Source organism: Struthio camelus, chromosome 3 (genome assembly GCF_040807025.1).
Source record: "Struthio camelus isolate bStrCam1 chromosome 3, bStrCam1.hap1, whole genome shotgun sequence".
In the NCBI taxonomy this organism is placed as follows: domain Eukaryota; kingdom Metazoa; phylum Chordata; class Aves; order Struthioniformes; family Struthionidae; genus Struthio; species Struthio camelus.
In genome coordinates this window covers 53,290,099-53,309,406 of record NC_090944.1, presented here as the reverse complement: position 1 = coordinate 53,309,406, position 19,308 = coordinate 53,290,099, and positions in this window count along the sequence as shown.

The following is a 19,308-nucleotide window of genomic DNA, read 5'->3' as shown; positions in this document are numbered from 1 at the left end:
GAAGTCACCTCTAAAATTGTACTTATACAGCCTTCTAGCATAATTTTTTAGTTTTGGTAATTATTCTACTTCTATTTCTCTTATTTCAAACCCAGAGAGCATCATGCCATAGACTGACCTGCTCTCCTATCCATTCTGTCAGACTAGGTAGAGGAAGCAATGCAAGATTTATAAGGCTAAATAGAAAGTAAGAAAGTAAGGGAGCTGAGGGACTCACTTGAGGAGGCCTGACTTTGCAGCCTAGTGATCTGGGCAAGTTGAAAGTCTGGGCGATGATCTTAACTGCCTGGCTGATTTCTGTTTTCATTTTGAGTGATTACTTACTGTGGAATACATACGCAGTGCGGTGCACTGAGGTGGGACCTCAGGCTTCACTGTCCTAATTTCTAATCCAGAATCTCCCTCATTTCTGTTTTCTGACCCCAGAAAGCTTTCACTTTGTGCTACATCTGAAGTTGCTTGGTGCTTGCAGGTAAGTGATGGCAAAGGCAATCAGCTCTTACTCTGGCTTTTTCCAGCAGCGTGCACTAACCACAAGGCTGAGAGGTTAGTCCTTTTCTGTACGATCATGCTTTAAAAGAGGTGAATTCCTTTCAGTTAGGTACCTATCATCCTCCAAGAAGGAACTGAAATTTAGGATTTCAGATAGGTAAAGGCATCCAGTGTGCAATAGGGGGTAGACTTCTGAACTTCAGCAAGAAAGGTCGCAATATGGACAGCCTTCTGCCAAACATACCTGCTGACAGCTCTAGGTGGCTTCTTAGTTATCACATGGATGAACTGAATCAGCCTTCAGATGTAGCTGACTTTCTCCACTCAGTGCAGAGAATGTAGGTACCAATCTCTGACCCTTTAAATGAGAGTCTACAAATGACTCATTTATAAAGTGGAGTGCTTTTGGTGCCTCTCTGGATCTTAAATCTGTCTTGTTTAACTCAAGATAAGAATTCTTTTAACTAAAGCAGGTCGCTAAGGAAAAAGAAAATACAAAAAGCATTTTAAATTGGAGATTGGATTTTTTAAGAGATGCTTTTGTTAATAGTTACTCCCTGTGACCAGTATTATACTAGAGATCGGAGTAAAAGAGCACAGTAATTTCTTCTAGCCTTATTCTATATGAGAGGCCAATTCCACTTAGGTAAAGCTTGTCTTTATTAGTGCCATTGTCAACGTGGGCCTGCATGTTGGTGGAAAGAATGTCAAACATAATTTAGGGGGTACAAATAAATAGCCCTTTCAAGAGCATTGCTAACCTTTTTAATGCAACTTAGGCCAATGCTGGTGGTACTTGATTGTGGAAGGTTGACTCTTCTAATCAACTTTCTCAGAGGAATTCATTATCTTAAAACCTGTGACTAATGAAAGATGTTTTGTTCTTTTGAAGTTCAAGCTAATTTCCGTGAAGGTTACTATTACTAAGCAACAGACTCTGACTCTGCAGCCTGCCTCTTGAGGGGCTGAAGCTAGTGTCTATAAAAGTAAACCAAAACACAGTGAAAAAGTGATGAAATAGTATCCCAGAGAGAGTGGCCACGACTAGTACCGTGTACGGAGCCTGTTTTCAGGAGTATCCTTCCTTGAAAGCTGTTGTTTGACTAATGGAGAAACTCTCACAGGAGCTAAAGATGAGCATAAACCTTCCTCTCTGAATACAAGTAAATACACAACATTATGACTGTTCAAAAGAAAAAAAATCCCAATTTTAATTCAGCATACTCAATTCTTCTGAGGAAAGCAGTCAGAAATAATATATGTTAGTCACTTATTCTAGTTGTGATTTAACTCACTAATCCTAGTGTGCGTAGGGTAAGTACAATCTGGAAATAAGTAAAATGTTCTGAATATTTGAGTTAAATTATATGTGGTCAGATATACTTATGTCAGATTTTTGTTTAGTGTATTAGAAACAGACTCCCAAAGGTAAGAATAAACTGTCCAAAATCATTCTTAGCACAGAAATTTTTCCCCATCCTCGCTGAAATGTTTTGAGTTACTCTGATCATTCCAGTCACAGTTGTTTTCTCTTTTTAACAGAATTTTTTCCAAATATACGTCTTCTGAGACTGCATAGGAAAGATGTGCTATTATCCAAGTTTTTGTAAAGAGACAAACAATGCACAAAAGAAATTAATACAAAAATAGGATTAGATGGCTAACTGCCACCTAAGTTAAAGAAAATAAGTAAACAGAATCTCTAGTTAGACATTTTTCTGGCTCTGGAGGTGCTGAGAATCACTAGGTTTCTGTGTTTCTCAAGCTACACAATGACTATTTTTGAGTATATCCAGAAGCAGATGTGTCCTCACATTGCTGAGCTTGTAGGTGTCATAGTGGCACCTGAGCCCTGTCAGTGTCCAGGTATTTAAAGTATCTCTTTTGCCTGCAGAACTAACTCAGTGAACTTAATAAAACACAAGTGTTCATTAAAGCAGGGCTGAAACCCAGGTCTCTCCTCTTCTAGACAAATGCCCCTACTAGTAGGCCATCACACCTGGTGTCGAAATACTTGTCTTTGGACTAATGAGTATTGTAGCTCTATATAGTGAACTAGAGTCTTGTGCTGCTGCAGGAGTACTCTGCAGCTTGTGGTTGGAGATTCATGAGAGATGTGCATTGTTGCGTGAGACTGATGATACCGCCATGCAGAGGTATCTTGTCTTTTGCTGCTAAAATATAAAGTTGGGATCATAAGACTGATGCACAGGACACTGGGTAAAACATAAGTTCTGGCTTTAGGCAGCTCCTCAGTACTCACAGAGGTATAAATATTCCTTTCATATGAGATAGAAAAATTATTTTCTTCTGACATCTTCTCTCAAATAACTAAATAATTTGAATGTAGAATTGAACTGACCTAGAGCCTCAAAATAGAAATTATGTTCAAACTTCAGGTCCGAACAGAATTCAGACCTGAAATGGGTCAGATCTTTTACAATCCACACTGAATCTTGAACATGAATTTTGTATTCTGAAATTTTTTTTTTTCCAGATAACTGATCCTGAGTGTTCAGTCTTAGCCACCTTAAATGGATCTGACTTTTAGAAAGGTCAGCTGGGGTAAATGGAGTCAAAATAGTGAAAAATATGCCTTGGAATCTGAATCCCTCATAACTTTCCCATCCAATGCTGTATGTGAACTTTGCAGCTCTTTTTTAAAGATACCTACTGTCTCTATTAGATCTGCTTGCGTTGTGTGTATCACAGCTTTTAAAATTTAATATGCTATTTAGAAATAGGAGTTGTCATCTTAAATTATATCACCGTTTTATGTTGCAAGCTCTGGATCCTTTTAAACTAGAATTTGGAGTAAATAAATTGCAGGAAGTCTTATTAGTAGATTAGAGAAAATACTACACTGTCTTGTGACAGGTAAGATTTTAAGATACTAACATAGGTCAAGTACATATTTGTTTTCAGTGCTTTTACTTCAGAGATTTGAGTCAAAAACTTATGGAAAATCATTATTCTTAAGAATTATACTCTTTATGCTTAATTTACTGGTTGTCTCTTTTGTCTTCAAAGAAATGTGTAGTATCAAATGCTCCTTTAACATTTTGCGTTAGATTCTAACATATAGCAGTTATTGTTTGTACTGGCTTTAATACACTTTGTTACATCCTAGGCTACAGGGAGCTAAGACGAATTAAGGGGAGAATCATGTTGTTATTGTGGGTGGAAGGTGTGTTAATATATATTGTCCGTAAACTACAGGAAAACATGATTCTTTAGTTTTGCTACTGGTGGAATAGTTCATATTATTCTCCAGTACGATTTGGCATAGAGAATTTCAGGTTATATTTTTGCAATAAGTCTGAGCAGGCAGAAGTTCACAATAGTGTGTGACAGAGTGAAGATGGTGGAGCAGCCTAGAGAAAGATCTGAGTTGCAAAGTTAGGATCACGGATGTGGAACTGGGGTTGAGCTAGAGGGAAACTGCTGAGGGGTAGAACTTGTCAAAACCTGGATATCCTTTCTGTGGGAAATGCCAACATTTTGAGAATGTATTAATTTTGATTCAGAAGGAAAGTTAGGAGTTTCAAAATTCCCTTAGAAGACAAAGAAACAATTCCTTTAGAAACACAAAAGGCTACTGTTCTGATATTTCTTCAACAAAATGGTCCCGTGTATCATGGTTGCAAACACTCCTGAACTATCCAGGATCCCAGACAACCTCCAGAGAATCAGCCTAGGGACATCTCTATTTGAGAAAAGAGGAATCGGGGGGCTTAAAGTTCTTAACCTTCAAAATATCTTAATGCTCTCAGAGGCTTTACTGCCAAAGCAGTCAAGTCCAAGTTAAGATGAGGCTCCAAAGATATGAAGGCTTTTGCCTTTTATGTCAGGGACCCTGAAAGACCTGGCATCCTTGGCCTCACAGCAGCTTAACATCAGGGCCAGCTGAGAGCTGCAGACCTGTAGGTTGTCAAATCCTGGGCACGGTGAGACAGCTGTGGAGCTACAGACTTTGAGACTATGTCTGTGCTGCCAAATGGGCCAGGGCCAGGGCATGGCTGAGACGGCTGGGTTGAATGCTGGTGTGCCATCCTTGCTGTTAAATTCTTAGCATGGTTAATTTTGCCCGTGCCAGTTAACTTTCTCCCAGACATGGTTCAGAGGGTCCATACTGTTTAGCATTTGGATATAGGCGTTATATTTTAAGGGGAGACTTTAACTGGATGAATAAGTCCTGAGCCATGCCATTTGATCTCAGAGATACCTCCCTGGCTTGTTTCATTTGCTAGAACTGATGTAATCAAACATTTTGGAATTCCTACTGGTTCCCACTGACTAGGGTGAGTTCTTACCTGCCAGTCCTTGAAATAGAAGGAAACATTACACTTTTGATGCTTTTTGATGAAGTCTTTTCACTGGGAAATTTTTCATACACTCTACTCATTGATCTTTTTGCAGCTTACCCACTGATATTTGATGAAATGATATAAACGTTTTTTTTAATATGTGTATAGTGTAATATTGTTGATTTCCCCTAAGGAATTGTAGAGAATTTGAAAAGCTAGCTTTCCTTGAAGATCAGGTATTTAAATACAGAACTATATATATTTAGGAAGGATGACTTACTAATATACTTAGAAAAGATGCTCAACTTGATGTCTTTAAATTATCCATTCCAGGTCATTCCATAGTGCTTCAGTCAATTTAGGTGTGCTACAGATGTTACATGAAAAATATTTTGGAAATGTTTTAGATATTTAAAATGTAGTGGACTCCCTTTCACACATATTCACTTCAAAGGCTGGACCATCTTCATTACAGTAGGCCAATTTTTGCTCTCATAGCAATTATAAAAGTGAAGCAAATCCATTCATTTCAATATAGTTGCTCACAAGAGACTTTGCAATATAATCTTGCATTCTTTGGCTCTATCAGACCAGCACAGAACAGATCTCTGAAGGAGAAAAAGATTAGATTAAAATGCTATTTAAAATTTATATTGAAATTACATGGTTTCTGCCTATTGTTCCGAGTGCTCTAGTTTGAAAATCTGCTGTAGAAACAAACTATGTATTCTACTGAAAAGTAGGTATGCTTAGATTTTGTCTGGGCTTTTGCAGACACTGATATTTAGGATACAAAACTGTCCTCTGGTCTAGAATTAAATAACGTATTTGGATGAGTGTACCTTTTGGAGGGATTTATTAGTATATACATGCATATCTAGGTCATCATCGTCGTTGTCGTCCATGAATACTTACAGACCTATCTCCATATATCTCCTTGCAATAAATGGTATCATTTGGTAATGGTCTGCAAAAACTGATGCAGTCAGAGTGGAAAAGGGGAGGCTGTGCTGCTACACATTTCTTAACTGCATGTGGCATGTGAAAAATAATGCCAATAGGATGAAATTAGCCTCTTGTACTGGCCCCTCCTGCCTTTCCAAACAGTTAGTCTTGGCAAATAAGAAAAATGTCATTTGAGATGTTGTCCTAAGAAAGGTGGTACCACTTTCACATGACCTGGTTTGCAACACTCCAGAATTAATTTGAGGTGGAGGGTGAAGCAATCCTAATCACTGTATCATATTAATCATTATCATATCATATTGTATCATATCCTGATTGTAGTCATTATACAGGGGCTGTTCATTGAGCCTCTACAGCCAAAGTCTTCTGATTTTTGACTGAGCTAGCAAATTACTTTATAAGACTGAGGAAAAACATACCTGCTTAGGTCCCATGCCCTTGTATTTATAATGCATTGATGACTTATGTTCATTTCTCTTCTCTAGATTGCAGTAAGACTGCTCAGCAAGCTAGTCTTGAGAAATGAAATTTCAACATTTTTTTCCGATGAAGCAAGCCAAGAAAGTGATATTTTAATTTAACTTGTTCCCAGTCAAGGATATCTAATCATAACCTTCCGTATGATATGTGCCTCAAACAGCAAGGTACCCTACTGTGCTCATAGCGCAATGGAAGACTTTGTTTTACTTGATTTAAAACAAGCATGTGTGTATGTGTGTGTGTATAGTAAAATCTGGTTTTATATTGCCTTTCTGACCCTTTCATTAAATGCTGGTAACACAATCGCTGCTAGTGCAGAGGAAGTGCTATTAGCAGTGCTCAGGCAGTAATATGCTTAAACCTTTGAAAAAAGCAACTATTTTCTCAACATGTCTGTCAGAATATGTGGTTATTGAGAGTGTCATGCTGTTCCCTAACTGTGTTTGAGGAATTAGTTTAAATGGGTTTGTCAGAATTTGGGATTATTCTCATTCCACTCATGCAGAGGAATATTGGAAATAACAGATATGTGGGTTTTTTTACCTGGCTTTTCTTTCACTTAGCAGCAGGACTGGCATAGTGGAAGGACTGTGGTAGTCACTCAGTGGCTGTTCATTCATTCTTATCCCATTAAAAGCATTTTATGGCTATGTAGACTGAAGCCTTTTCCAGCTGAAGAGATAATTGGAGACATATATTGCTATGAAATATCCTCACAGGATAAGTAATAAAGAGGGTGCTTCATTTTGAAAGTGATGGTCTATCATTTCCAGTTTCTTTATATTAAACCCTGAGACATTTTAGAAAAAGGCATTCTAGCTCCAGTATGTATTAGGAGCAAAGGAACATCACCCACATTTGTGGCAATCTGCGGGAGGTATTTCCACATCTGCTATGCTGAAACATTAGTTTAATAAGGCAGTGAACTGAGCTTGTTTTCTTTGTCTCCTGTCAACACAAGCTGGCAGGTTTTAAAGGAAACAGGCTGGATGTTTCTTAATGTTCTTAATGTCAGTGCTGTGGATCAGCATGATTGTATGTGGTTTTTTTTATGTCTTATACTGAAATGCACATTACTTTAACAGGTTTTGTGTTTGAAATGTAATGATAGGACCCATTATAGTGTCTAGAACATAACTACACTTCAAAATCAGTTTGTATCTCCTTGCTGTAATAGTAATGTGAGAAGCAAAAGGAACAGTAAAATGGTACTTTGTTTCTTCACTTACCTGCTTCATATGTGTCTTTTAATGGCATTTGCTTTGAATTCTATCAAGAATAAGCCGTTAACTGTTGTCAGCTTTTAAAAAGCAATATAACTCTGGCAGAGAGAGCCAAATTCATTTCTGCTTTTTCTACCATACATCTTCTGTTATAATGTCTTCTAGATTCTGAGAAATATCACGCAGTTACAAGATTCGTTTTATCTAACTTTCACCCCCAATAAGTTAGATATCTAATCTAAGCTACTCCCATATGCTCTCTAGGTACCTTCAGGTGGTGAATCATCCCTTCTATCCAAGAAACTTATTTTAGGAGGAGGAATCATTCTCCAGAAATGCCCACCTCCTTCCAGTGACTCTAGAGGAGGGTAAGCAAGCAACTTAGATTGGTGGCCTAACTTTTGCATCCCTAAAGTTTAGTAAGATGAAGCTCAGTTTTTTCTTCCCTTTCCCCTGTGACTTGTTTATTACCATGGTTACATTTGTTTTAAAAAGAGAGAAGCATAGACTTACATCATGATTATTCTGTGGCACTTAACTATGTAGCTGTACTGAATCAAATACTATGTGGGCAGGGAAATTAGGTATCTCATATAGCGTTCTCCCTGTGCATGGCATATGTGCAACGTACCTGTTTACTTAGAGGTATAAAGAGGCAGTAGATTGCTTTATTCAAATTTTGGCTGGCCGATGTTGTCTCGTTTTGCTTCTTTCTTGCCTCTGGTTAAGTGGGTGAGCAATAGAATCAGAGAGTGCCTTGTTCCTTTCCTATATGACGTTACCTAAGGCTTATGGATGGCATCCAAGTTTTTTAGGTAGTGTTTCTCAGACTTATGAAAATGCTTGTAGGTACTGACCCTCCCTGTTTTTCATAAATTGTCACATTTTACTTTTTTCCACTAATTTCCTCTATAAATTTTGTCAGGAGTCAGCTTATGGAAAGTTTGCATCTTTACCATGAGATTTTTGACTTTTGATTTTTTTAAATAAATCATTGTTAAAGCTTTTGTTAAGGCAGATGTTCTGCTGTGAATGTTATTAATGCTGCTACCATCAAATTGCGAATCTAATGTTTGTACTGTTAGTGCAATTTAGTTACTGTTAGACTGTTTTATACAACTCCCTGTTATGTGACTGGAATATGGCAATATTTTGGCAAATTTTTAACAGTAATATAAAATACAGCACAGTGAAAGGCTGGTGTATAGGTTTTTTCCTTAGCTCCAGCATTATTTCTCTCTTTCACGCATCCTCTCTGAGGATGTTTGGAATACCATCAGCCAATCAGCCTTTCATTTCCTCCTACAGAGAAGTGTCCTCACAGTCTAGCCAAAAAGGATTGTGACTTCTGCAGTTAGACGCTGTCTGGGACCTAAATGTAGGAACAACACAACTCATAATGTATTGTGGTACATGGTTACTGTAATGGTTACTGTAACGTACTATGGGACTGTGGTACAGTGTTACTTTAACCTAGTGCTCTGCTAGATAAGCAGAAGAAATTCTATCAAATGTCATAGCATATGGTGTTATTCCCGGTAAGTCTGTTCCTACTGTGGGCTAGGAAAGATGAATTTCTAAGAGCTCTTTCCAAGCTTTACCAAGCTGGCATCACACCTGGCACTAATCGGCACTTGTGTTTGTGGTCTCATCAGAATGAGTCTCTGCAGGGTTGCGCTGGGGCACCAACCTGTTTCTTTGTCTCTTGAATACAAGGCAAAATGAGGCTCTTTAACTAGGCAGGAGTAAGGATGTGTAAACTTCTTCCTTGCTATAGATGCCAACCTGTAATAGTGCTTTGCGACAACTGGTAAATTTGTCTGAAAACTGTTGAAGCTGCAGAAAGCTGATTTTTTCTGAAAATCCCATATGGATAGCGAGGCAGTTTCTGATGTGTCAAAGAGGTAGCTTCACTGTTTCAGAAAGGGCAAAGGTGAAAGTGGACAGAAGTACGAACAAATTTTACTTTATCCTGTTAGATGGGATTGAAAGGATTACTCAATTTCTGTGGACACAATCCTATTAATGACTCTCAGGTATGGGTATATGTAACTAAATTCAATTATGTTCAGATACTGCTGAGCAATTCCCAATAAAGCCAACAAAGTCACACAGCTAAATCTTACCCCCATTTCAGTAAGGCAGAGAGGTAAGTTTTGCTATATTCCTAAGAAAGATGATATATCTGAATAAAATCCACCTCATCTAGGGTGGTGCTACATCTACACAGAAAGAGAGAGGAATCAAAAGGGGAATCTGCTGTACAGCATCAGGCCATCTGAGAGACCAAAACAGTCATTGCCTATTGCAGGCCCTGGAAGCCAGGCTGGCTGCTGCAGTATGATCTGGGCAGGTAACTCACCCCAGAAACAGCAAAAGAGAAAGCAAGAGGTGGCTTTCCTGAGCTATCTCAGCTCCCTGTCCATGTATTCCACTTCTTCATATGTCCATCTTTCTATTTTTTTTAAGGTAGTGCCATCAGCTTATCTGCAAACTTCTTCCCCCGTTATTCTAGCTAACCTAAGGAACTGGCACCAAGAAATATTTTACCTGGTCATTCATTTTGCTTCTAGGTATGAGGAACCAAAACACTTTGTTAGCTGGTTCCACTTCCACTTCCACTTTAACCTCATTTATTAGCTGGGTCACAGCATACATCTCTTCTTGGTTGTAGTTTCATCAGTATAATGACGACTGTGATTTAGTGTGTTCTAATACTGAGACTTAAGAGGACTTAATTATTTTTAAATGAATTGTAATGGAAATTTGTCGTGGTTTCAAAGTAGATTTTGGAAGATATCAAATAACAGGTGGTTTTTCAAACATTAGCATTAGTCAATTTTAGAAATTCATTTGATTCTAAGTAGAAAATGCAGTAGTTACTTGAGACACACTCATTTACTACTAATAGAGTAGTTTTGTCTTTAATATTTAAAATATTTTGAGTAGCGAAAAATCCTGAAAGTTATAGAATTGGATCAGAACTCTAATTTGGATTACTGATTTGAATCCAAACTGGTAATTTGGGTTAGAGATCTGAAAATCCAAGATGAGGAAGACCTTCAGTAACCCCTAGTGTTCTCAGAAATTGGATCATAAGATCCGGATACTCTTTCATCAGGAAAATTCGGAAGTGGACTTCCCTTAGGGTTCTTCTTAGAACATGATGTGAGTAACAGAATCATCTCATGCTGTGATCACGCTTAAATATGTTGCTACTAAAACAACATGCTTATCAAAGGTCTTGGCTGGTGAATGCAGATGATCGCAGATTCTCTAACCGTACTTTAAAGTCTCTCAATGTTATTGCATTTGCAGTCTCTGTTCATCAAAAGAAGTGCAGACATTTCTAGACACTTCTGCTTAAGCAGCATATCATCACTGAATATCTTACCTTTTAGATACATATGGAAAAGTACAAATGAGAGAGGGAAGAATTTGGACTAAAATCTTTATCTAAAATTATAATGTGATGCAATTCCTTACACTTCCTTAACATAACCTATTCCAATCAAGAACAGAACTGCACGATCTATGTTAACTTACTGGGAATGTGCTGGGTCATCTTTGAGGTGGGAATAAAGAGGCTTTATAGAATTTTGAAATGGAGTGGAGGTGGACTGGCAAAATTTTGGCCTTAATCTTTGTGCAGGAAAAGATCTCTACTCTTTCAGAACGTGCTACTGGGCCTCTAATGTCCAGGAAATTTATCCTAATGTCAACATTTGTTGGCAACTGTATAAATCAAAGTATTACATGCTAATATGGAGGGATGTAAGAGAAGGATCCAGGTATTCTTGATATTCTTGGAAGATGAGTGAGGATCAGCTTTTTAAGCATTTCTTCTTGATAAAATCTTCTCTGCAGTGCAAGTCTGATATGGGATTTTGTGTACTTATAAAGCTGATTAAGACACAAGGTGGATTAATTTCAGATGAAGAAGGGCTTTTAGAATATCTAACAGGGTTTGCACCTCAGAGAAAATAGACGGTCAACTAGCCTTTAGGACACAGATAGTGAGTAGGCCCACAGACCTTAACTTTTAACTTTCACGCTATAATGCTTTGCTTCATATAGGATGAAGCTGGGTGTATAGAGAAAAAATTTCAAAATTGCCCATAATATCCCACAGAAGTTGCGATTTCTAATTAGAGAACCAGATGTTCAGGAAAGTCCCTAAAATTTTTTCCAAGTATTCAATAGACTGTGATGTTGTGAGATGCTTTTCCTAATCATAATACTTTAAAGCCCTTTGCCCAGCAGTTAAACGGCAGACAAAGAATTTGCACTTATGTGCCAAACAATGACTTAAACAACACTGTAAGTAATGGACACTATTTTTTCAGAAGAAATATTAGGTAGGGCTCTAGGGAGAGTTTCTAGTACTTCTGAGAACTGCCAATAAGGAAACAAATTTTGTTCTGTATTAAATCTGGAGTGAATATACTACTGTCAAAGTAGTTATTACTGGTTCACCTTCGTGTAATTTTGAGCAGAAATTGGCACTGTAGCTTCTGACTGGGTGGTTGCTAGAGATGAACAGATGGACCCTTTTCACCACGTTTTATCTTAAACATGGAATAAAATGGTAATGATGTATCTGACTATGACAGAAGTCTGTGAAACCAAAAAAGGTAAGTTAGTGCATATCTCTTCAGAATATACGAGCTATTCTGCTTTATCTCTTGGTTACTGAGCCTTCTTGCTTTACATGCAGCTCTAAATTTCCTTATTGCTAGTACCATTGCTGCTAGATTTGGAAAGGGTTTATTATTCCTCTGCTTGAAACCATAGGCAGTGTTTGGCATTATACTGGAGTGATTTATTTCTCCTAGATTAAATTGCATACTTTAAGTAAAGACTAGTTTGTCAGCAGCATCCCAGTCAACTAAGAAGCAGTCACACTATTCTGAAAGTTTTTTTTTTTTTTTTAATAGAAGATGAGAGTGTAGAACTTCCCAAACCAGGAATGAGAAAAGCAAACGCTGCTTTGGTAGGGAAGCATTAGGCAAAATTTGCAGGAAGGCTGAGCAACTTTTAAAGCAGATGATACTCTTTGAAGACTATGATACATGAAAGATTTTCCAGTGCCTCATTTGCTTATTTTATTATAGACTTGGCCTTTAATAGAGGAAATGAATGATAAAATAAAACTATGCAAATTCTCAGTCTGTTATAATTTTTGTAAAAATTGAATTAATCATTAAGTGTGGCTGCCATCAATTCTTAATGGAATTCTTTTAATGTAATCTTTTATGATTATATTCATGAGCTAGACTTTAAATGGTTGATTTCCTGGATTGTCAGTACAGTCTGGGTATATGCTGCATCAAATAGATAGATGATACAAATGATTCGAATTACTGTGAAGCTACACAATTAGCAAACCTCTCCTCTTGATGTTATTATCGTCCCTGTGCCACAATTTTTTAAAGAGGTTACTCGTCTTGTTGTAATTGGCATTGGCAGAGGGTGACACCATCACTGAAATAGAGGCAGTGAAACATATCTGCTTATTTTAGCTATCTGACTATGTGTTTTTTCTCTTGAGGTCCATCTGCTACCAGAGGCTCAGAAATCTGATTTAGATGCACTGCAATGTCCTTCCATCCCAGAAACTGTGTAACTGAATCACAGTCTTAAATCTAAGTGGGTGGAAAGTGCATTTCATTACACTAGAGCTTGAATTCTTCAATTTCCTTTTCCTTGCTTCTGGGAAGCTTGAGTGCTCTGCTATTTCAGCAATGGTATTAGATATAAACCTTAAAAAGCCTTCTTCCATTGAAGGGCGCACTACGGGTTGCCTGATATCACTTCTGTCTGAACTTTTTTTAGATGTGGTCATTCATCTCTAGCTTGCTTTGCTTTTGTGCACAGCTTGGCAGAAATAAATTCCATCTTGTGAGCTGTTTTACTTGCTTTTCATGTCTCACCGATGTAGGTCTTTCTATGCACACTTCTCCCTCAGCTTGTCCGCACCACCTCTCCAATACCTCTTGTATCAGCTCAGCCCACTCTTGCCTGCAAAGGCTGCAAAACTCTCTTGCCTTTGACACACTGATCTGGGGGCTGGTAGTCACGCTACAGGGCAAGGCGGCAGTTGCCAACTTTGGGGCTTCTATTCCAGCTTTCAGGAGCCAGTCCTCATTGTCTGGACCACAGCATCTATCCTCTCATGGTAAACGAAATAGTTATTCTCAGAAACAGCAATAGTTTTACTGAACAAAGCTTCTGTCACTGAGGTCATTTATATACCAATTTGCTGCCTTCCTAGATGGCAAGCGGGAAGAGCTACTATGGCAGCGCCATCACAGGAGGTGGTGGATTACCAGGACTGGTTGGCTTATGAGCACTAATATTCCCTGGGCAAGCATACAAATCCCATCCTCACAGATTCAGTGCCAGACTAAACCTCTTCCTATCACCACAAAGGAATACTGAGGACACCAGGGTATCAGCTTGTGATGTGGCAAGTGCCACATACTTCCCACATACTTTTTTCCTAGTTTTCTGTCTGAATAGGAAAGAGCCTCCACAGGCTGTCCAGCTGGGTGTCAGCTGCTGGGTATGGAGGATGCGTTTGGATACTTACCTGCAGTTAGACGGATTTCCACGGGATACCAGTATCTTGAACGTTATGCACACTGTCACTGCCTTTGCGAGGCTAGTCATCTTGGGATGAATGGGACAGGGCGTTCAGAGCTACCTCAGACCCTTGCACTGCCACAGGGCCAGCCCACAGGCAAAACACCACCTGTAGGGCCAGTATCCTATGATTATCCTTTATGTCTGCATCACCCAAAGGCTAAGTTACTCTCTTGCTGCCAAAGTCAAGACTGGCTTTTATCACAGACAGCTATACCTCTAGGCAGAGCCACTGTCTCACTTTTTTGCTTCCTGCTTTCCACCTATGGCAATAGCAAAGTTCTTTCAGGACCTGTGGTCCTGGGCCATAGCAGAAGTCTGTACAAGAGGGCTTAGCTCAAGGTACCTGGGAGCTAAACAGCCCCCTTTATTTGTAGCGTTGGGTCTAAATGCCAGCTGAAGTGTACCCAGGCTAATCTAGAGCCATGCATATGTTGGCTGGGCAGCTGGCGGCTGCCAACCCCTGAAACATACTACATCTGAGCTCTCTCTGCCCTTTTTACAGTGGAGTTTCATTCTGGGCTTCTCTCCTCTCCTCACCTGCAGATTTCAAAAATTCATTTAATCATTTTTGAGACTTCTGCTTCTCTCTCAGATTTGGGAAAGCTTGATTACGTAGGCTTTCCTCTTGACTCACAGGAAAAGAACAGACTCAATTTTCATTCTTTTAAGCTCTCTTGAGACATAGTCAGGCCTCTTTCTTTTCAGAGAATCTGTCACACTGTCTAGATAAGCTCGCTATCAGATAGATTTTGTTTTTTTTCCCAAAACAAACGAGCTCAGCTCTTGTCTACCTCAGTAGTTTTTTATTAAAGGGATTATTGTCTCAGAGTTGTTCTTCATAGTCACCAAGTCAAAGATGTGGAAGAGCAAGCCTCTGTGATAAAGCGTCATTGCTTGCCCACCCATTGCTTTTCATCTTTGATCACTTTACAGTCTCAGATGTTGTCCCTGGGAGGGAATATGCTGAAATGAACATTTCAGCTAGCATTCCTGACCTCTAACTCAGTAATCCTGTAGAGGAAACACGTCTGTAACAACAGACATAGCAATAGCATAGAATGTCCCTCACGTTAATCGCATGTGCAGTAAGCTACCATTCTTTCTGAAACCACATTGATTAAAATCATAATTTGGATTTATAGTACTGATTATAAATCTAGTATATCCCAATGCGTTGTAAAGTTTATACGTCTTATTTGAGTGTAGAGTTCTAGAAAAACTTCAAATAATTAATATACGCTGACAGATCATGTAGCAGATTTTCAAAAAGAAACCAGCTAAAGCTCACCAAAGGCAGCCTGATCTTTCCAAGTGCAAATACTATTAAGTATGTTTTCCCCAAGCAAATGGTGCTTTCCCACCTGCTCTTCTGATCAGGCAGCTGAACTGGTTTAAGCAGATACCAGAAGACAGCAGTAACAAAAAAAGATTGGCAACTTAAAGACTGTATCCTGCCACGAACATTTAAAAACACTAAAACAACATTTTTGTGATTGGAAATGAAAATAAACACGATTTCTTCTTAGAAAGTCCACTAGAGAGATGAACTCCCTGGAAGCTTAGTCAAGTCGACTTCAGCAAGGCTTTTGACACTGTCTCCCATCACATCCTCCTAGGTAAACTCAGGAAGTGTGAGTTGGACGAGTGGACGGTGAGGTGGACTGAGAACAGGCTGAATGGCAGAGCTCGGAGGGTGGTGATTAGCGGCACCGAGTCTAGCTGGAGGCCTGTAGCTAGCGGTGTCCGCCAGGGGTCAGTGCTGGGTCCAGTCTTGTTCAACGTAGTCATCCATGACCTGGATGAAGGCACAGGGCGCACCCTCAGCAAGTTTGCTGCTGATCCTAAACTGGAGGGGAGTGGCTGACACACCAGAGGGCTGTGCTGCCATTCAGAGGGACCTGGACAGGCTGGAGAGCTGGGCAGAGAGGAGCCTCCTGCAGTTCAACACAGGCAAGTGCAGGGTCCTGCCCCTGGGGAGGAAGAACCCCAGGCACCAGTCCAGGCTGGGCGCTGACTTGCTGGAGAGCAGCTCTGCAGAGAAGGACCTGGGAGTGCTGGTGGACAACAAGTTGAGCATGAGGCAGCAATGCGCCCTTGTGGCCAAGAAGGCCGACGGTCTCCTGGGGTGCACTAGGCAGAGTGTTGCCAGCAGGTGGAGGGAGGTGATCCTGCCTCTCTGCTCAGCCCTGGTGAGCCCCCACCTGGAGTACTGTGTCCAGTGCTGGGCTCCCCAGGACAAGAGAGACATGGCGCTACTGGAGAGAGTCCAGCGGAGGGCTACCAAGATGATGAGGGGACTGGAACATCTCTCCTATGAGGAAAGGCTGAGGGAGCTGGCACCGTTTAGCTTGGAGAAGAGAAGACTGAGCGGGGATCTCATCAATGTGTACAAGTATCTGAAGGGAGGGTGTCGAGAGCATGGGGCCAGTCTCTTCTCCGTGGTGCCCAGCGACAGGGCAAGAGACAACGGGCACAAACTGAACCACAGGCAGTTCCATCTCAACCTGAGAAAAAACTTCTTTCCTGTGAGGGTGACAGAGCGCTGGAACAGGTTGCCCAGAGAGGTAGTGGAGTCTCCTTCCCTGGAGATATTCAAAACCCGTCTGGATGTGTTCCTGGGAAACATGCTCTAGGTGACCCTGCTTGAGCAGGGAGGTTGGACTAGGTAATCTCCAGAGGTCCCTTCCAGCCTAAACCATTCTCTGATTCTGTGATTCTGTGATTAAAGTTTGAAAATGATTGGGAAAACCTTTTGAATACATGTCTATATTCCTCCAACCTCTCTGAAAAAAAGGAGACAGTGACAGTGGCAAAAGGCATATATAAGCCAAGGATTAGTTATTTACAATTCCCCTGTGCTCTGCTGAAAGCAAGAGACATACACCCATGGCCACCTTCAACTTAACTCAAAACCTGTCTTTCAAACTTCTTTTTCCTACTGCTGACCTTCCTGCCTAATGAGAGTAGGTGAAATTATAGTTTCTCTACAGTAACTCCAAGGATAAAATGTGAATCACTTTCTGTTGCAAGTCTAATTCTGGCTGCTTCACCCCCATCCACTCAACAAATGATTGCTTTTCTTTTCTTCTTTTTTAAAATCTTTTCCATCTGAAATTGCAGGTACAGCAGAGCTGTAACCAGAGGTACATTTTTCTGGAAAAGTTTCAGCTTAATTGGACAATGTCTATTTTGCAGACAAAGGATTATTAAAAAAAAAAACAAAAACAAAAAACCCTAGGCGTTTCATTTTTTGAAAAGCCTTGTGATATTTTCTGAAAAATTTTATCTCAGAATCAGCTTGACCTAGAAATGTCAGTATATTTGAGATACTTGCTAGTGTGGATCTTGGAGTCCAGATGCCTCCGTGTCAGCAGGCTTTAACAACTTTGCCAAAAGTCCTGTAGAGAAAATGAATGTCTAGCCTTGCGAAGTTTGTTCAGAAGATAAACCAGGGTCTTCGATGGTTTGCCATGGTGAAGCATCCTCAGCAAACATAAATAACCTGCCTTGTTCCCCTCTTGTGCCCTTCTGTCTGTGCACTTGACTCAAATCAGTTTCCTACTTTGGAAATCCATGTCATCATCATGCCTCCTATACAGTGTGAGTGGGTGGCAGGAGGCAAAACCAAGGAAATTATTCCTACTCTATTCACTCTGCTTCAGTGCCTCATTGTCGCTTTAATGACTAAGCCAGGATTGCCATCCGGAGCGAATGGTACCACTTGTATTCTAATACTTAAACAGATTTAAATTTGGTGCTTAAATTTAAAATTAAATTTAACAGCTCATCTATCTCCTTGGGAAAATGGTGCCATTGGGCATTCTCTGCTGAGTCAAAGAGGTGAGGAGAGAAAGATGTACAGAAGGAAAGAAGACGATGCTAGTATGCAGAGAATAGAGAGGAAAATAAAGGAAGAGAAATAGGGAAGGAAAGGGAAAACATTAGAAACTGTAGGAGAGAGGAGCAGATACAGGATCAGCAGCAGCAAGAGGGAAGTTATGAAGGAGAGGAATGTATCGAGACAGGAAAAATGTGATTGACTCCTTGACTGCTGTGGGCTCATGTGAACATACTCTGGGGTGAAGCGTAACAGAGCTGACCTCACTTGAAGTATCTGGTTGCCGTATAAGTTGCAGCCTTGTTGCAGCCACACACATCTTGGCAAGGCCTGACAAACCCGTGAACAGCCAGGGTGAATAAACTTGTACTGTGCTGTGATCTGCCGTGTTTAGAAAGCTATAGGTACATGATGTGGTTTGTCCTCTAGGTAGTAGGAGAGTAAGGAAAGCTGAGTCATGAGCCCTGATTCCCTGTTTTGCTTCTCCAGCTTCATGCGGTGCCCCCACACACGTACTCTTTCCTCAGGGTTGCTTCAGTGGTGGATTCATATCGTGAAAACATTTTACCTGGATTTTGAGCAAAGTCCCAGATATTTCTGCAAACGCCACTTGGGAATTTCTTGCCACTTTTTGACTCTTGGGGAGTGAGTGTAGAGCACTGCTACCGTGGCAGCTCTGAGAGCAGCAGGGCCGGCCAGAACTATGTCCCCTGTATCACCCCCAGCTGAGCAGCCCCGGATGAAACTACCCTGGGGCCTTGGCACAAATGTATTAGGTGGACTGAGTTACACGCTGGCTAGGTGTCAGGAGAGGAAACATTTAGCAAGGGAGAGACTAAGATCAAAGTTTTATCTTTGGATTTCTTCTGCAAACGTTTAAAATAGTACAGATTTAACCCCAGAATGGTTACAAGATTGGACAGACAGCTTTTAGCATTCTGTTGATCTGTTACAGTAAAACTGAAAAGAAAAAATCTAGGTCTCATTTGACTTCACTGGGCTTAGAAAGAAAGGTTGAGCAAGTCAGTAGTAAATAAAAGGGATATGGGGCAAGACAACAGGTGGCTGTATCAGCAAGAATATACATGATCTTCTGCTGTTCTTCTGCGCTTCTGTTTCACAGAAAGCTCTAATCATTTCGGGTAAATAGAGCTATAAGCTACAGACAGACAAAAAGGCATGAGAAGGAAATCATTCAGTGGGCAGAGAAAGTAAATCTCTCTTTAGCCCTTTTCCATCTGTTGGTCTCCATTGAGAAACTGAGAAGGCAGTCACTGGGGAGCCCTGATCTGCTGGCAGCCCAGAGTGATTATTTGACTTGCTTTCATACAGTTGCAAGGCTGAAACTCTGTAT